This window comes from Salmo trutta, chromosome 10, assembly GCF_901001165.1.
Source record: "Salmo trutta chromosome 10, fSalTru1.1, whole genome shotgun sequence".
In the NCBI taxonomy this organism is placed as follows: domain Eukaryota; kingdom Metazoa; phylum Chordata; class Actinopteri; order Salmoniformes; family Salmonidae; genus Salmo; species Salmo trutta.
The window spans coordinates 12,730,295-12,748,036 of record NC_042966.1 but is presented as its reverse complement, the minus strand read 5'-3'; the positions used below and the strand labels follow the sequence as shown (position 1 = coordinate 12,748,036).

General features: G+C 44.7%; 1 protein-coding gene and 1 non-coding gene across 4 annotated transcripts in view; both read right to left on the bottom strand.

Moving 5' to 3' along the window:
* The window catches only part of LOC115201131 (glutamate receptor ionotropic, delta-1), a 436,103-nt gene that overhangs the window by 134,231 nt on the left and 284,130 nt on the right, over window positions 1-17,742 (bottom strand). The window lies entirely within an intron of this gene.
* On the bottom strand, window positions 2,432-2,504 carry trnaa-ugc (transfer RNA alanine (anticodon UGC)). Its single transcript has one exon. It is a non-coding gene; the product is annotated as a tRNA-Ala (tRNA).

Below are 17,742 nucleotides of genomic sequence, written 5' to 3'. Positions count from 1 at the left end.
CATATTTTCTATAGAAAATGAAAAGAAGTAATCTACCGCATTATCGTTTGTAGCACCACTTATGTTGAAGGACAATTTATATTGTAAAGTGCTGAGAAGAATCATTGCAATGTGAGTGTAAACATAGTCAATATTTAAGCCAAAAGTTTATAATCTAAATAAATGTTCCTGGAAATAAGAGTAAATACACTACATGAGCAAAAGTATGTGGATACCTGCTCATCGAACATCTCATTTCAATGTCATGGGCATTAATATGGAGTTGGTCCCTCCTTTGCTGCTATAACAGCCTCCACTCTTCTGGGAAGGCTTTCCACTATATGTTGGAACATTGCTGCAGGGACTTTCTTCCATTCAGCCACAGAGCATTAGTGTGATTGGGCACTGATGTTGGGCGATTAGGCCTGGCTCGCAGTCTGCGTTCCAGTTCATCACAAAGGTCTTCAATGGGGTTGAAGTCAGGGCTCTGTGCAGGCCAGTCATGTTCTTCCACACCGATCTCAACAGTTTTTGTATGGACGTTGTTTTGTGCATGGGGGTATTGTCATGCTGAAACAGGAAAGAGCCTTCCCCAAACTGTTGCCATAAAGTTGGAACAGAATCGTTTAAAATCTCATTGTACGCTGTAGTGTTAAGATTTCCCTTCACTGGAACTAAGGGCCACAGCCCGAACCATGAAAAACAGCCCCAGACCATTATTCCTCCTACACCAAAATGTACAGTTGGCACTATGCATTAGGTTAGGAAGCGTTCTCCTGGCATCCGCCAAACCCAGATTTGATCGTTGGACTGCCAGATGGTGAAGCGTGATTCATCGCTTCAGAGAACAGGTTTCCACTGCTCCAGAGTCCAATGGTGGCGAGCTTTACACCACTCTAGCCGATGCTTGGCATTGCGCATGGTGATCTTAGGCTTGTTCCATGGCTGTTCGGCCATGGAAACCAATTTCATAAAGCTCCCGACGAACAGTTCATGTGCTGAAGTTGCTTCCAGAGGCAGTTTGGAACTCGGTAGTGAGTGTTGCAACCGAGGACAGATGATTTTTATGTACTGTGTGCTACGTAGTAGCACGCTCTGTGAGCTTGCGTGGCCTACTACTTTGCGGCTGAGTCGTTGTTGCTCTTAGACGTTTCCACTTCACAATAACAGGTCTAGCAGGGTAGAAATGTTATGAACTGACTTGTTGGAAAGGTGGCATCCTATGACGGTACCACTTTGAAAGTCACTGAGCTCTTCAGTAAGGCCATTCTACTGCCAATGGTTGTCTATGGAGATACATGACTGTGTGCTCGATTATACACCAGTCAGCAATGGGAGTGGCTGAAAAAGCCGAATCCACTAATGTAAAGGAGTGTCCACATACTTTTGTATATATAGTGTATCATTCAAACTTTCCGTTTTAAAGCTTGTGAGTTTCTTAGATAAAAAACAAGTGAAAATATACTCTGAAAAGGCAGAATGGGCGTCAATATGCTGAGTACCTCTGTCCCCAAAACACCTTTTTACAGAAAATTGCTACATTTACCACGACTCTGTTATAATCTAGGAAGTCATTCCAGTTTTCCCAGATACTGTAGTTCGCAATTGCCCAATCGACTTACTTCCTTCCATTGTCAAAACATTATAAAGACTGCAGAGTTTTTCGAGCAGTACAATGCTTGTTTTTGTCTCAGAAAATGTACCAGCTCAGATGTCAGGGCACCAATCATCAACCTCCCATGGTTGATTCCCCGATGTACCAGGAGTTGGAACCAAAATTATTTTCCAATCGTTTTATTCTGACAGAACCATTCTTTTTTATTCCGTTCCACTGTTCCGACCAGTAAAATAACGTTCTGAACCAGTTCTAACCAAAATAAATGTATGGTTTATATCGTTCCTTTCTGTTCCTTTTTCAACCTCTGAAATCTCTTTTCTTCTTTTTTACATTAAATGACTTCGCCAATCATGCAGTGCGGATAGAGCAGCTTGCTATGGAGTGGGCAAGCTATAGCTCGGTGAGTCGTTTACATGTGTGATGGAAAGACAAGTGTCGGGTGTGAGATCCAACTGAGATTTTGCGATAGAGGGTGGAGGAGAAGGCTTGGCTTGAAAAGCTGGGCATCTTGTGATGACATGCATTATCTGAATTTAGCCCACAGAATTATACCTAAGGAGGAGCAGCTTCTACGGAGAAACTTTGAATGTCTTTGAACTTCAGAGTTGGCTTAATGTTGGAACAGAGAAGGTAGATGACAAGTGTGCAGAGCAGCACTGGATTTAAAAACACGTCTTACCTTTTTTGTAGTTGATAAATTCAATGTGATATACATTTTACATTACATTTTAGTCATTTAGCAGACGCTCTTATCCAGAGCGACTTACAGTAGTGAATGCATACATTTCATACAATTTCATACATTTTTTTTTTTTTTTTTTTTTTTTTCTGTGCTGGCCCCCGTGGGAATTGAACCCACGACCCTGGCGTTGCAAACACCATGCTCTACCAACTGAGCTACAGGGACCTACCCGATATGTGATAACTATAGTATCCCTAACTAGCACTGAAAGTTATTCCATACTCTAATAAAAAAAATCTCTCTCCCTAGCTTCTGAATCACGCTTGTAACGTCAGTAGACCACAGCTATGCTTCGGATTGGGAGGGGCAGGTAGCCTACACACAGACACACTGGCAAAGATTTCCAACTGGTAGGCAGACACTGGAAGAAGTTTCAGATTGACAGAGAGAGGGCTTTGCATAGGCACTTTGTTGCAATGCCCGGAACGTAAAACAACGTTATTAACCGGTTCCCATGCTTTTAACGGTTCTGTTCTGGAACAGTATAGATCACTTTCATTCCCAGTTCTGATTCTGTTCCTTGAACAATTTAGTTATTTTCCGGTTTTAACGTTCTGTTCAATGAACCGGTTCAAACCCCTGGTAAGTACCATCACAATTTTATAGCTAATGAACAGTAAATACAATATAGAAAGTAATTCCAACCCCTCATCCAAAAAACTCCCAAACCCCAAAGAGAGTACAGAAGTCATAATACCCTGACCAAGAATGAGTTCAAATGAGAAATTACATATCTGAGGAGACAAAACCTGACAGGCCAACACAACTCTGAGACTTTCTCTCAGACAGACAATCACCAGATCCTGATAAGTCTGACTCCCTGAGTTTCCTTCTCAGGGCCAGAGACTATTCAGGCTGCAGAAGGCTACCTCACCCAAAACAATGCCGGAGCTTGCTCTTTTTCTACCCTCTCTCTCTGCCTTCTCTCCCTCTCCATCTCCTTTTCTGCTCTCTCTCTCCTTCTTTCTCTGCCATCTCTCCATCTCTTTCTCTACCCTCTCTCCCCTCTCTCTTTCTCTCTCTCTGCCCTCTCTCCCCTTAACCAACAGCATAAGAGGGTTACGGAGACGCAGAGTGAAAGAAGCAACTTTCTTTGTGACAAGGACAAGCGGCAAATTGGTACTAGACACCAAAAGACACATTCAGGGAGGTTAAGACCTGTCCAATCCAACTCTTAAAAAAGTCCTCTAACTTCAGTGCACCCCTTTCACTTTCAAACGGACTGCATCCAAGGGGTAAAGGGCACCATTTCTAAGGGAAAGAATGAGGACTATTTACAGAAACGTCCTCTCACTGTCAACTGCGTTTATTTTCAGCAAACTTAACATGTGTACATATTTGTATGAACATAACAAGATTCAACAACTGAGACATAAACTGAACAAGTTCCATACACATGTGACTAACAGAAATTGAATAATGTGTCCCTGAACAAAGGGGGGGGGGGTCAAAATCAAAAGTAACAGTCAGTATCTGCTGTGGCCACCAGCTGCATTAGCTGCATCATCCCTGTAATGCACAGCGTTGAGATTGCCTGCAATGACAACAAGCTCAGTCCGATGATGCTGTGACACACCACCCCAGACCATGACGGACCCTCCACCTCCAAATCGATCCCGCTCCAGAGTACAGTCCTCGGTGTAACACTCATTCCTTCAACGATAAACGTGAATCCTGGTGAGACAAAACCGTGACTCGTCAGTGAAGAGCACTTTTTGCCAGTCCTGTCTGGTCTAGCGACGGTGGGTTTGTGCCCATAGGAGATGTTGTTGCGGTGATGTCTGGTGAGGACCTGCCTTTTAACAGACCTACAAGCCCTCAGTCCGGCCTCTCTCAGCCTATAGCGGACAGTCTGAGCACTGATGGAGGGATTGTGCGTTCCTGGTATAACTCGGGCAGTTGTTGTTGCCATCCTGTACCTGTCCCACAGGTGTGATGTTCGGATGTACCGATCCTGTGCAGGTGTTGTTACACATGGTCTGCCACTGCGAGGATGATCAGCTGTGTGTCCTGTCTCCCTGTAGCGCTGTCTTAGGCGTTTCACAGTACGGACATTGCAATGTATTGCCCTGGCCACATCTGCAGTCCTCATGCCTCCTTGCATCCTGCCTAAGGCATGTTCACACAGATGAGCAGGGACCCTGGGCATCTTTCTTTTGGTGTTTTTCAGAGTCAGTAGAAAGGCCTCTTTAGTGTCCTAAGTTTTCATAACTGTGACCTTAATTGCCTACCGTCTGTAAGCTGTTAGTTTCTTAACGACCGTTCCACAGGTGCATGTTCATTAATTGTTTATGGTTCATTGAACAAGCATGGGAAACAGTTTTTAAACCCTTTACAATGAAGATCTGTGAAGTTATTTAGATTTTTACAAATTATCTTTGAAAGACAGGGTCCTGAAAAAGGGACGTTTCTTTTTTGAATGAGTTTATGCATGATCAATATGTATGACCCAGAGTACCACATTTAACCACACGCCTGCATTATCTGGACATTACTGCACATAAAACCATTCCATTGAGCAATATTGTTAATGCATGTTTTTTTTTTTGAAGTCACTGCTTTGAAGGCTAGAAATATATCAAATTGAAATGAAGTGGTTGTGCGTGAGTCAACCAGTCAGCCCCCAGGAGACGGCTGACTGGTTGATCTAAATATCTCCAAACATGAACCCGGGCATGAAATTGAGAGACACACAACCAGCACCATTCAGTGTACAAAGGTTTACTGTGTATAAAGACGATCTTCCATTACAATCCTATTCCATTACTTTCTGTTGCATGTCCTGAGGGGTAAGGAAATTCAATAGCCTCGTGTCCTTTAACAAAATAACGTTAGTAATGTTATCGCTCCTAGAGCTGACACAGTAGCTAGGCCTATACAATAAATTGGTCTCTCTCTCTCTCTCTCTCCCTCTCTCTCTCTCTCTCTCTCTCTAGTCTCCACTGCGTTCGACATGATCTTCTACAGTCAAACCTACTCCACACACTGTCATGGGGTGTTTATGCACTGAATGTTCTGTAACATCCACTGTAAATCTCTATAATAACATGAGATATCTCATTTTTTATCCGTATATGCGTTTCCCATTGGATGGGAGAGTAGGAAGGATCCGAAGGCTAGGGTGAGTGAGGTGTGTTTGTCTTGGTGTGTATGGCAGGCAGCTGAGGCATTGCATGATGACTGTATCGTAGTAAGCACAGATCGACTGTCTCAATATCACAGGCTGACTGAGCTCCACATATTTCCACGTTCCTGTTGACTGGAGAAGACTGCTACAGTATATCACTTACAGTACATGTAACTGTCAGCTAACGAAACAGCGTAGTTTCGAGCATTTGATATACAGCTTTATTATTTACTGTTTACCCTCAGTCCACCACTCTTGCAGATGATGAGAAAATAAGGATATGATGAAAAAGAATGACTAATAGGTCTACGAATATGCATGAGGGTTAATTGTGAAACAAGGGGAAGGTTGTGTGTGGGTCTGTGTGTGTGTGGGTGTGCAGTGTGTGTGTGTTCGCATCTGTGCATGTGTATGTGTGTGTTGCGTGTGTGTGTGTTGCGTGTGTGTGTGTGTGTGTGTGTGTGTGCATCCATGTAAAGCATGTGTGCGTGTGCATGAATGTGCACACAGAGTGCGTATGTGCATCCAAGTGCGTGTGTGTGTGTGTGTGTGTGTGTGTGTGTGTGTGTGTGTGTGTGTGTGTGTGTGTGTGTGTGTGTGTGTGTGTGTGAAGAAGAAGACTATCACGCTGTGCTTGGGGAATGCTGATGACTTGGGAGGGGGACATTAGCATTCACCCATCATAGTGTGTCTCATAATGAAGTCTTATGCAGTGACCAGTCAATGGCAACATAACAGCTAACAACATCAAAACAGAAAGCCAGGGGTGGAATTTTAACCCTGTCCTGATGCCGAGGCTTACATCAGCCTGGGCTGTTTGCATCGTCTCGTTATGTTTCATTTGACATACTATGACAACATAAGGCTGGGAGTAAACGATCCAAACGTTGAGAGAAATGAACATCAACCGCAGATTCTGATTATTTTCTCACTAGAAGATGCTTACTGGGGATTCATAGGAACCTTAACATTTCTGTTTGTTATGTATCATCCATCCGCCCAGACACTGCTGGTGTTTATCTTTGGCATTCAGTGTGTGGCCTAAGGCAACACTATAAGTGTATACAGTGCATGTCTATACACTCACCTTGGAAAACCCTAAGCTAAGCACAATACGCTTTGGATGACATGATGTGCTAATTAGAAGGATAACCAGTAAACCATCTGCATTGATAGTGCCATAAAGTTGGCTGTGTGTTTGTGTATGTGTGTGTCATGTGTGTGCGTGTGCCTGGCTGTCTGCCTGCCTGCAGCTTAACGTCCCCGCCCAGTTGTGCGGCTAGGAGAAGGTGGCTGGCTGCGGGCTGCAGACTGGAGCCACAGCCCCAGAACAGGGCACAGAGACGAGAGAAGAGGCAGGTTAGAGCAGTAGGATAAATGGAGATTTATAAGGGACATGTTTTTTTTAAATGTCCTTAGCCCACAGAGGCCAGGCCAGCTCGGCCTGGAGATGGTCTGGATGGCACATCCTCTCCAGGGAGAGAGATAGAGGGATAGGAGGGGGGAGATGAAGGAAGAGGGAAGGAAATATATGGGGAGAGGAGGGGGGGAGAGATGGAGGGAGAGGAGTCTGAGGATTGATGAGAGAGGGGAGAGCGAGAGCAAGTATGTGGGGAAAAAAGAGAGGGATAAAGATGGAGAAGAGAATGGCCAAGGGCTGTGGTTGGTTTTCTAGACAAAACATTTGAGACTGTCAGCCCCTTGAAGTCATGTTGTGCTATGACATCTAACACCCTTCTCTGCTCCGTGCAGGGCTGACTTTAGCTTTACAGTGCAATGGACAGCACACTATTTTGAGTCGCTATTTGCTAAGAATAAACAGGGAGCCACAAGCGTTGGTTAAGCACACTTTATTAGGGCTTCCGATTTGTAATTAGTCATCTTAAGTAGACACATTAGGCATATTAGACAATTAACATAATACACAACACGTTAGATAATGTGTTGCTTTAGGCTACTATTTGTACTTGCTTGACCACATTTTCTCAGCTTAGCAGACAGTGCTACTTCCTGGTGGCTAAATAACACTCTTTCTGCCGGCTGCAGCGCTGGATTTTTTCAATTTATTTCATCTTTATTTAACTAGGCAAGTCAGATAAGAACAAATTCTTATTTACAATCTGCAGAGTGAGGAAACTAACATGTAAAGTTCAAGGTTGTCCTCAACAAATCTCTCGCTCTCTTTCTCTCGCTCTCTACCCCTGTTACTCTTCCTCCTTCCCTTCACTTCAGATCTACCAGACAGCTCTGATCCCTGACACATTTTGAGGTCTCCTTCTGTATGCACGAGGGTCATTACAGTACGTATCTCTCATCTTTCCAAGAACACAGTATGCCAGCTCCGATCAGTCCTCCACCGAGCCGCTCCACCTGGCTCAGCATGCCCAATGACCGCAGCCAGAGGAAATGTGCTGAAGAGGGCCTCTCCTGCCCCAGAAATGCTGACGCCGCCAAGGTGGAGAGAGCACACCAATGTTTCACTGGGTGACGCAAATGTGGATGTCAGAGACGTGGGCCAGCATGCCGTGTGCCACACTGCCACACTCCCTACCCAGCAACTGCTGCCACTGCCACATAATTTTGTCCCCGGTGCTACCATTTATAAGGTACTCTGCTGTACCACAGTAGCAGAGAACCCCAAATGGCACCCTATTCCCTATTTTGTGCACCAATTTTGCGCACTATATAGGGAATAGTAGTGCACTATATAAGGACAAGGGTGCCATTTGGGAGGTAGACCATAAGTAACACAATAAAGGAGCTTAGTTAAGGTGAAACAAGGTCAGAACTTGCCATGCTGTAGCACGCCATACATCGAAAAATGATAAAACCTTAATGCCTACATTTGATGTAAACTATAGCGGTTGTGGTGTTGGAGAAAATACTGTATGCAGTATGGGAGAACATCTCCCAACAAAGTGATTGGTTCCCTCCCTTTTCCCCAGAACTGAACCCCCACCTCCATCCCTCCATCCCTTTCCCATCTTGAGATCTTTAGGAGAAGGAACTGAGGCCAGGACTCCCACTCAGATCTACAGGGGGGCCGGTAGAAGCAGATTAGGAGAGGGGGTCCAGCTCAGGCTTAGCCCTGTGACTATATAACCCATACGGTGACGAATCGCTCCAACCCCCATTGCACCACACTGTGCCACCCACCTCTGGCATCTGTTGACAACTATAGCAGGAACAATCACCTCTCCAGTAGTAGAGGAATTCTCAACTCTCAAATTAAAAACACGTTCTGGCAAATACAGAAGGTCGAGCCGTGAACTTTCAGTGTTGCTGAGGGCATTGATTTTACTGTCAGGACCTCAGTTGTCGGTTCATGAAAAAGGGAAGTGTCAACAACAACAACAAAAACATTCCTGTGTTCTCTCACTCTGATTCTCTTGTTGCCTAAATCGAACTTGTGTGAAATTCTATTTGCAGGGAGCCTCTGGTAAAACTTGCCTGAGTCTGAAAAGGTTCTGGTTGGTAGACAATAGGCCCATGCAGTGTGACTGAAGGCTGGCCATTGATCCATAACGTCCTCTGTTGAATCCAGCTAGACAGGCTGGTAGGGATCTATGCCAGATGCACCGCCGTGCTAAGTAGAGACCCAACCAACAGGATCCTGTTCTATCCTGGGCTGTGTACCAAATGACACAATATTCTCCATGAAGTGCACTACTTTTGACTAGGACCCATAGGGGCTCAGGGCCCTTTATAGGGAATAGGGAACCATTTGGGACACAACCCTGGTGGCCCTTCAGAAGATCTGCCCTGCCGGACAGCCAGTCCCTGATTGAGGGAGAGAAAAAAATGGCAGCCAGACCTGGAGCTGGGGAAGACGTCACCCACCCTGCGGTGCTTTGTCCTCAGCCTCCACAGCACAATGCGGGGCTACTGCCACCGAACACTGACACCAAGCAGCCTCCAGCATCCCCTTTCTGTTAACACTTCTGTTTGGGGCTCTTTTAGACTCTACGTGAAAGTCTGGGGCTGTATTATCCCCAGGCTGAGGGTAGGAGTAGGAGGGGAGATGACACAGGGATGTGGGGAGCTCTGGAGGAGCTCTGGAGGACCTCTGGAGGAGTTCTGGAGGATTCAAGTTTCTTCAACACCTGCAGGTGGGTTTCTGGGTGTTTCTGTGCACATTTACGCCTGGATCCACATGCTGCACTCCCTACTGCACCCACTCTATCTATTCCACCTGCAGTTATTCTTCCCTCATGTTGAAATCCGATTAGGGAAAATATATCTTCATATATGACAGTCAATTTGATGTGTCCTTGTGGGGAAATGGAGACGTGATTGAATGTTTCTAAATCTGCAGTTACATTGGTTCTAAGGCATGTAAATGTTTACTCACGTCACTCAGTCTGGAGTGATCTGGACACTTCATTTGAGTTAATGCACTGTGCAAGAGGAACAAATTAGTGTTAATCCATGCACGTGTGCTCATCTTTAGAAATGTGGTTAAACTAGCATTATCCTACAGCGGACAAACATCAGACAAACATCATCCTACAGAGACACACTGGGGAGAGAGAGAGAGACAGGAAGAGGGATAGAGACAGAGAAAGACAAAGAGAGAGAAAGAGAGAGAGAGAGAGAGCACGAGAGAGAGAGAGCGGAAAATGGGGGAGAGGGAGAGCGAGAGACAGACAGACAGACAGACAGACAGACAGACAGACAGACAGAGAGTATCTGTCTCCTCTCATCTTTCCTCTCCCCTCTCTCTCTCCTTCTCTAGTGTGCCGCTTGTGGGCCGGTGGTGGCCATTTGACACACGCAGTATCGCCTTACGACCTGCAGGTGCCAGTGGTGAACAAATGTTCACCCAGTGTAACCTTCCACAGCCTGTAGTCAGCCAGCATGCTAAATCAACTGTGATGCTTGACACATTGTATCAGCGTTTTATCTTCAGCTTCCAATCAAACCTGGGAGACAGAATAACAATCTTACTCCCCAGAAAATAAGTTCTAGGTGTCCAGATTCAGACAGGGATGAAGTTTTCTTTGATAAGAATCTACAGAGAGAAAAAAGGTACGAAGTAAATCAGTGTAAGCCAGGAACAAATAACATCTCCTTTCTCTGTATAAACAAAAGAAGCTCATCTAAAAGTCGATCTTTGTGTGCTTCTCCCGTCTCCCTGAGGGGAGAAAGACGGAGATGGGTCTTTCAAACAATCTGTGTTTCATCCGGGGAGAATACTTTTAAAAGTAAGTCTCGGGCACTTCATACAAATAAGAGTAATGATAATCCATCTCCTTAAGAACCTGTCAACAGCAACCCTTTTGCTCTTTCTTTCTCCTCCCCTTTGAAAAATGTTTGCCTCAAACCAATACAGAAATGCTGTGATTCCTTCCTTCCATTTCTGCCTGATGAGTTTCCAAGACTGTTCCCCCTCCGTCTGTCCTGTAACGCAGCTTTCAAGAATCTCTAACTGTAACATAACAAGGTAAAGCGTGCATCCATAACGGGAATTCAACGTGAAATCAACGAAACACGTCACCATGTCATTAGATTTAAGTCAAAAGTTGGTTACTTTTTTTCAAATCGAATCGGTTTTCCGCGTTGATTCGACGTCATCACATTCCTTTTTGGAGGTTAAAATGAATGACCAGTTTGGGCTCAGTGGGTGTGCTCAGTACTCAGCAATAGCTCTCCAAAGCTTTCTATACACGCTGTCATTTCTACACAGTTTCATTGCATGTTATTAAAGTCACAATCTGTTTTATAAGCAGACAACACAACACAACGCATCACACAGATGTCAGCGAGCAGATGCTGCTTCAGCCATTTTATATATTGAGATTGTGACAAACTGTCTCGGACCTGGAGAGGAGAGAAATGTGAACACACATGAAGAGCCTTGCAGTGCTCCATCACTCTGTTTTGCTCTGCTACAGGCCCGGGATCTTACACACTGAAGGCCTGAGGATAAAAGGGCTGGCTAGATTGACCCGCCTGCTGGCCACTGTCTGCTCCATCACCCAGAATAGCCAGAGTGAGAAATGTGAGTGAGAAATGTGAGTGAGAAATGTGAGTGAGAAATGTGAGTGAGTGAGTGAGTGAGTGAGTGAGTGAGAAATGTGAGTGAGTGTATGTGCCTGTGTATAAAATAACGGATGAGAGTGTGAAAAAGTGAGTGAGTGAGAGAAAGTGAGAGAGAGCGAGCAAGAAAGTGAGAGAGAGAGTACAAGAAAGTGAGAGCGAGAGAGAGAGAGAGAGAGAAAGAGAGCAAGAAAGTGAGAGAGAGAGAGAGAGAGAGAGAGGGAGAGAGAGAGAGAAAGAGAGCAATAAATTGAGAGAGAGAGAGAGAGAGAGAGAGAGCAAGAAAGTGAGAGCAAGAGAGAGAGAGAGAGAGAAAGAGAGCAAGAAAGTGAGAGAGAGAGAGAGAGAGAGAGAGAGAGAGAGAGAGAGAGAGAGAGAGAGAGAGAGAGAGAGAGAGAGAGAGAGAGAGAGAGAGAGAGAGAGAGAAAGAGAAAGAGAAGAGAGAGAGAGAAAGGAAGTGAGAGAGAGAGAGAGAGCAAGACAGTGAGAGAGGAAGTGAGAGAGAGAGAGAGCAAGACAGTGAGAGAGGAAGTGAGAGAGAGAGAGAGAGAGAGCAAGACAGTGAGAGAGAGAGAGAGAGCAAGACAGAGAGAGAGAGAGAGAGAGAGCAAGACAGAGAGAGAGAGAGAGAGAGAGAGCGCGCAAGAAAGTGAGAGTGAGCGGGGAAGAAAGCGAGAGAACGAGAGTGTATGAGGGAGTGAGAGCGGGTGGAAACGGGGAAGATGAGGCTCCAGACAGAGATAGATGATCCGTTGGCAGCCATGATTTTCCCAGAGAATACAGCGGAAAAAGGAACAGAGGAGATCATAATGAGGTAGAGGAGAAGAGGGCCAGCCGAGGGGCCCTCAGGACACAGGGGCCTGATAAGAGCAGACAGCCAGCTAGATAAACTCTCCATGCAGCAGGGAAACACATTCCTCATAACACAGCTGGCCTGGAGTGTTGCCTGCCCTGCCTGTCTCTTTACCCACACCCTGGCAAGCACACTATGGTCCCTACAGTATCCACAACCACCATGCCATAGGGACCACATGAACCAGGAACTGGGCTTACAGGATACATTGAATATGCCGATTCTCCTTTAACACCAAGAAAGCAGCCATTCAACTTGCTATTCACCAGCTTTTCAAGTATAATAATCTGAAAATATGCTCGGTACATACCAAAGAATGGAGTTTTATTGAGCACTTGGGCCCCCGAGTGGCGTATCGTCTAAGGCACTGCATCTCAGTGCTAGAGTTGTCACTACAGACCCTGGTTCGATTCCAGGCTGTATCACAACCGGCCTTGATTGGGAGTCGCATAGGGTGGCGCACAATTGGCCCAGCGTCATCCGGGTTAGGGTTTGGCCAGGGTAGGCCGTCATTGTAAATAAGAAATAAAGGTTAAATAAAAAAGCAACTATCGTCGTTACGGCCGGTATGTACTTCTAAATAAAAAGTTACATGCAACCGAAAAAAAATGCCTTGTCTGGAAAGAATCGAAGTACCGTTTTTGACCAAGTGCGCATGCACCATATTCACCTCTTCTGCACCACCTGTAATATTAGTAATGGAATTCAAATACACTAAATAAAGCCTACCTGGAAATATACAATGACTGTAAAAATGTACCCTATATTGTCTACTTAATCTACTTATTGCTTTCCATGTAGCGCGGGTGAAACCACAGATTGATATGGTGTTCATACACTGTTGTAGGTGAGAAAATCAATGACCTTCCCTGCTGCTGGATCAGCCGACCTGTGAGCGGCAGTAGTTATTGATTTTTTATTGGAGGTGCAGAAGAGGTGGATTTGGTCAAAAACAATACTTTGATTCTTTCAGTAAAAACTCCATTATTTGGTAAGTACCGAACGCATTTTGAAATGATTAAGCTTGAAAATCTGGTAAATGACAAGATGAATGGCTGCTTCCTGGGCTTAAATGAGAATCAGTATATTCAGAGTCTCCTGTAAACCCAGATTCTGGTTCAAGGGCCACACAGCCACCTTCACACCCAGCTAGCAGACTCTGGATGACAGAGGATGGGACAGAGGGTGTCCAAGTGGTCTCTCAAGCAGTTATAGAGACCTGTATGGTCTTGGAGTGGCTCCAGAGGCCCAGTCAGGGGTACGCTGAGGTAAGCTGAGGTGATACTGAGAATTGTAATTCATCTACCGCCAAACCTGACAGGCTGACTCTACTCATACCACCATGAAGTCTATGGTGCTTACTCAGCAAACCGCTGTAAAGTACCATAGCGGTGCCTTACCGAAACTTCCACATTAGTACTAATCAATTGTCTCTGGCATTGTCATCCTCCTCATCATCATTATCATCATCATCATTATTATCATCATCAATCTCATAATCGCCATCATAATCACCGTTATCCTCATATTCATCATCGTCATCCTCATCAAATCCTCCTCATCATCATCATCATCTCTATAGCACTGGCAGGTTGTCTGCATCAGTCTGCATCAGTTTTGCAAAAAACAGACTCATTACTTAAACAGATCTCTTGATCTGATCATTTCGAAGTGATGACATTTGGCTCGCTTCACTCAACCTTTCAGGCCGACTCCCAGACAAAGCCAGCTTCTGAACAGTGACACCACCTGTCTCACGGCTGTGCTTGCAAACGCGGCATTGCGGGCAATGGAGGCCATCTCTCATGCAGACACCACATTGCATATCGTCCTTAATAGATTGGCTCAGCCACGCACACACGTGCACATGTGCTCACACACACACACACACAAACACACACACTGCTGAGGTAACCTGTTCACTGTTTCCCCATGTCATTGCCCCCAGCAGGACACAATGAGCCCTTTTTGGATAATGACATTTAGATTGATGTAATCCGAGTCCGAGGGAAGGCCATTAGCTGGCCTGATCTAATGGAACCTCCTCTCTTTTTTTAATCGCAGTAGGGGGAGAGTTTTCTCTATGCTTAAAATTCCACTCTGAAAAAACCCTATCGGACGTGCATAATTATTCCTGGCCACACCCGTTTGCTCCTGCAGGGGAATGTGGCAGTGATGGATACTGGTGTCAGTTGGTGGGTGGGTAGTGTGGAGGGGGGTGGGGGGGGGGGGCAGCAACAGGCAGGTGTGACTCACAGCACGTTGGGAGTGAAGTGCTGAGTTGGGTTTCTGGTTGGGGTGGTGGTGGTGTTGATGTTGGTGGTTCCAATTTCTCACCTAGGACACTCTGGGCATAGCTCTCTGTACTGGCCATAAGGATGAGAAGTGGAGGGATCTGTATCTGTATGATGGAAAAGTGTAACAGTCTGGATTCACAGTGGGAAGAAGCAGCGGAGAGGGAGAAGTTCTGTAGTGATGGTTGGAAGAACCCCTGCTTCTCTGCCAGGGTGACCCTGTGTGATTAATACAGTCCAACTTTCTACAGCTGCTAATAAGCCCCATCCCAGCTCACTCCCAGCCCTAAACTCTCCCATGATAGGCAGTGAACCAGCAATCCTGGCCCTGTCACACCCCATCTTGTCCTTAGGGAGTGGCTAGTGGGAGCTCCCCGACGCTTCCATTCAGCCATTTTGGAATCTGGGACTACATAAACCAGACACAACTGGTTTCAAGTGGCCAAGAGACGTCATGTGATCTCCTACAGCTATCTAATGGACAAACTGGGAATCAGACAGAGGGTATATTTACATCAATGGATAGGTAGAGACTTCAGCTTCGTTACGTTGCACAAGCCCTGCACTTTTAAAATGGTTGTGTTCCAATGGGAATTAGTGCATATTTAGAGCGCCACCATCATTTCTTTATTCCTACAATACTTTACAAAGATTTATTTTGTTACATCCCTATTACTAGGCTATTCAAAATCAAATACAAATTCACTGTAATTGTCGGCTAACTCTGTAAGCTGCCCTGCACAATCAATGAAACAACAGCATCGCCTAGGGCTATACGTTCTCTCCCAGACGTGTGGATAGAACATTTGGAGCGTAGCATAAGGTAACCAGTCCATCCAATAAGCATAATAATAGTCCACACTCAAAGGCGATTACTCAAATTAGTTTAATTTTGGAGTATAGGTTAGACAAATTATGTACAAAAGACATCTTAAATCAGTTTTTTTAATGTTTTTCTGCTATGTGTAATACGCGGTAGGCTATGTATTGTATAACAGCACAAGCAACATTTTAATATGTTTTTTGGGGGGGGGGGGCATGGGCTCATAAGCCCATGGGTATGCGTAAGCTCTAATATGCATATGAGGTTAATTAATCATCACCTTAGAAAGAGCTGTCCATTTTGTTGTGTTAGGCTTTGAAACAACATCCACAATGACCATGTTCTACACTCAGATTCAACCTGCTGTTGAACTTCTTTCTTCAAATTGATCATCACAGATACTGTTTTGATGACAAGTGTTTGATGTGATTTTCGATTGCATTTGCATTCATGTCAGAGTGGTTAGAGGGACAATAGAGCCCTGAGTACCAGGCCATTAGGATCTCATGGTCAATAGCAAGTTGGGTACTACCAAAGCATGTCGAGGGTGCATAAAAGGAGATTACCGTGAGTCACGTAGAAATTTAACTGCGGTCATGACTCATGACTGCCAGTGTGGCAGTAATACTGTCAACACAACAGCCCTATTCATCACCCATAGGAGACTTGAACCTCACCCAGAGAGCTGTGCATGACAGTGTGTGGTTAGCTAGCCAAATCCTTAGCTAGATTTGGCCAAAATGACCCTAGAAATAGAATGCCATTCTAGTTCTGGTTAGACAGCTGACGATGTACTCTCCACATACTGTCTTTATAGGCATATCAATGTGATATTTATTGAATAATTTTTTTAAACATTTTCTTTGTAACACAAACACACCCATCAATTTTTCTTTGATAAATGTATCTACTCTCAAGCTGGGTGATGTTAGTGAAATGTCCATATATAGTCTAAACCTGTAGGGATATAAGTAGTTCTGGGATTTGTCCCCCGAGAAATCTGTAACAGCGGACATAAGAGGACACGAGACAAAACTAGCCAGTTATAGAATATTGTGTTGTATGAAAGCTGAGCTGACTGAACACCGGGCATTCAACAAGCAGTTAATACCGTCCCCATGGTAGCATGTCTTTATACATGACAAGATGAAACGTTGAAACTAAGGTACAAGCTGCTTTCGTTGCAAGGTTGTCACAACATCCACAGAAGGTGGCGCCTCTCCCCATTCGGGCGGCGCTCGGCGGTCGTCGTCGCCGGCCTACTAGCTGCCACCGATCTCCTTTTCTGTTTCAGTTGGTAATGTCTGTTTAGGTTAGCACCTGTTTTGTGTTAATTCATTAGTGGGGTATTTAGTCTGTCTGTTTTTGGGTTGGGTTTGTGCGGGATTATTTTGTGTCGTCTTTTCGTAGGTTGGGGGGATTTGATTTTCCTCTGCCATACTGTATTAGGCATTAGGGTTTGCTGTGCTGCGTCCCGACTCTTTTTAGGATTCTATCCTTCGTTGGAGTTTTGTACTCTGCCTTGTTTAACGGCACTTTTTGGACTTGTTCATTAAACACATTTTTAATATTTTCCTGATGTTTTTATATCTCTCAGATATAGGACAGCATTTAAAAACAAACTTCCTTTAGATTTATTTTTTACTATCTGTTTTTCCATTTATGAATATGTTATTCAATGTGATTCTATGGGCTAATAGCAGTAAGGCCAAATTCAATATTCAACATTTTTGGGGGATACCTAAATCAAATATCTAAATGATCCTTGCTATGACCATCTTAAAACAATCCCCCCCTGCTTAGACTCTAGAGGGTTTTAAAGAACAATGTACTGTACACAATGGGGATCTAGGGTATTGCATCAATAATTCAAGTTAATAGTGACACGTTTCTTCCTAGTTTGTGCTCTCAACATGTTGACATGTTACTCATTTCAAATGCATGTTCTTACTAAATCGACAGAGTGAAGCTTTTTGCTGTTACACTATTCCCTGGTGTTAGCTACATCGTTAGACTCAGCACTTTCACTGTAGCTAGCTCGGCATTTCACTTTGTCAGCACTCAAGGATTTGAGCTTTAAGCCTGATGACATCCTCTTCTGTTCAAGCCAGCTGCAGCTGTTATCATGTACGCTGCCATATTGCTTTTTATTAGAGTTAAGTGAGTTGACAAGCACTCGTGGAGAAGTAAGGATAGACACCAAGCAAGGAACATAGAACATTCAGACAGACGCCTTAGAAAAAATGGAAACAGAGCCTCTGTGTGTG